General features: G+C 34.6%; 1 non-coding gene across 1 annotated transcript; it reads right to left on the bottom strand.

Annotated features, from left to right (window-relative positions):
- Positions 1-1,358: 1,358 nt before the first annotated feature.
- On the bottom strand, positions 1,359-1,465 carry LOC139894754 (small nucleolar RNA R71). The gene has a single exon (XR_011775239.1). It is a non-coding gene; the product is annotated as a small nucleolar RNA R71 (small nucleolar RNA).
- Between the last annotated feature and the right edge of the window lie 801 nt (positions 1,466-2,266).

The raw sequence follows: 2,266 nt of genomic DNA, 5'->3' as shown, positions 1-2,266 counted from the left end.
TTCATAATTATAAATTTAGTTTCATTTTCCGCCTTAGTTTAAGTTTAGTTTGTAATTTGTGCCGTAATTTTTCCTTAAGATCTTTTTCTTAGAACTAGATTTTAGAGGCCTTAAAAATTTACGACATCGCTTATCGCTTTACTTTTTAATAAATTTTAGTGCCTTTTAAGTAATTGCCGTTTTTCCTTTAGAATTGCATTATAAGTTTTATTACCTTTAGAACTTTAGTCGCAACTTTTAGTTTTAAGTTTTTAGACGCTAAGTTTTAGACGTAAAACTTTAATTTCTAAGTTTATATTGTCTTTCGACTTCTTATTTTTTGACTTTTTGTTTTTCGACGTTTATTTTCCGACCTCTTGTTTTTCGACGCGCTCTTTTTCTTTCTCATTTCTACGCTCTAGTTTTTAGGACATAGAATTTGCTTTAATTTCTTTAAATTTCGACGAAAAAAATTATTTTAAGCGATTAAATTGATAGACATCCAAAATTTTCTGCTTCGTAGTAATAGTTGGATTTGTTAGTGGCTGAGTTGTGGATTTTCCGATTTAAAGGATCCTGGCTCCCTGCTGCATCTTTTGGCTATTCGAAATGTGGGCAAAAGCAGAAAAGTCTATTAATTTGATAACTTATATAATTTCTAATAAGATATTCAGTGAATGCACCGAACAAAACGTTCACCACCATTCATACGTTTACCACCTGTAACTCGATCAAGATATCTAGCCAATATTGTTGCCGTTGATTTTTCTTTAGAATCGTCATCTAGTCGAACGAGTACTCCAATTCAAATTTACGATTATCCATTTTTTGAACCCAACTTCACAATTGAGAACCCGGAGGATATTCTAGGACAATTCAGAGATCCTGAACCACTAATCATTCCTCCAGAACCACAAATTATTCATCCAGAGATTATCAAGGAAGAAACCATTAAATCAGAATCTTCTAGCGATTTAGATTCAACAAATTCAATCTAGGAAAATCCAGAACCTCTAAGTATGGAAGACCGAATGAGAGCCACACGCACGGGCCAAGGTCATGCAATTACTCAACCAGACATTAATGCGCTAGATTATGAAATCAAAGGACAAATCCTACACATGGTAACTAATTAATGCCAATTTAGTGGTACGCCAAAAGAAGATCCAAACGAACATCTTCGAACCTTTAATATGATCTGTACTCTATTTAAAATCAGAGAAGTTGAGGATGAACAGATCTATATAATGTTTTTTCCCTGGACTTTAAAGGGAGAAGCCAAAGATTGGTTAGAATTGTTACCCGAAGGAGCGATTGATACATGGGATGTTTTAGTTGAGAAATTTTTTAAAAGATTCTTTCCGGCATCTAAAGCTGTGAGACTTAAAGGAGAAATTGTTACGTTCGCGCAAAAGCCAAATGAAACATTATATGAGGCGTGGACAAGATTCGAAAAGTTGTTGAGAGGATGTCCTCAACACGGTTTAGACACTTATCAAATAATACAAATATTCTACCAAGGTGTCGATGTCGCCACACGAAAAGATATCGACACAGCAGCTGGTGGTTCCATTATGAAGAAAACCGCAACTGAAGCTCACAAAATTATTGATAACACAGCCTCCCACTCACATGAGTGTCATCAAGAAAAAGATATTTTTCATTCATCTAAAGCGGCTAGAGCCGATTCTAGTCATGACTTTGATTCCATTTCCGCAAAGTTAGATGCTTTCGAGAGACGAATGGAAAAGATGACTAAAGATATTTACGCAATACGAATTAGTTGTGAGCAGTGTGGAGGACCACATTTGAAAAAAGATTGTCCAAGTGTTGAACAAACAATGGAACAAAGAGAGAATGTTTCATACATGAACCAAAGGCCGGAAAAATAATTATCAAAATAATTATCAACCACCAAGGCCAAAATACAATCGAAATCAAAACATTCCGTACAATCTAAATGCTCAGCACAACAACCAACAAGGTCCTAGCAATCAACAAGTATCTAACAATACTTACAATCAACAAAGACCTGGTTATTTTAATAAACTACCACAAACCGATGATAAAAAGCCAAATTTAGAAGATATGATGTCAAAGCTAGTTGAATCTCAAACTCAATTTTTCACATCTCATAAATAAACTAATGAACAAAATGCTCAAGCATTTAGAAATCAACAAGCTTCTATTCAAAATTTGGAACAAGAAGTGAGTAACCTAGCAAGGTTAATTGGTGAAAGAAAACCGGGGAGTCTACCTAGTGATACAAATTCTAACCGCCGAAATG

The sequence above is a fragment of the Rutidosis leptorrhynchoides genome, chromosome 2, assembly GCF_046630445.1.
Source record: "Rutidosis leptorrhynchoides isolate AG116_Rl617_1_P2 chromosome 2, CSIRO_AGI_Rlap_v1, whole genome shotgun sequence".
NCBI classification, from domain to species: domain Eukaryota; kingdom Viridiplantae; phylum Streptophyta; class Magnoliopsida; order Asterales; family Asteraceae; genus Rutidosis; species Rutidosis leptorrhynchoides.
This window is presented reverse-complemented; position numbering and strand designations above follow the sequence as displayed.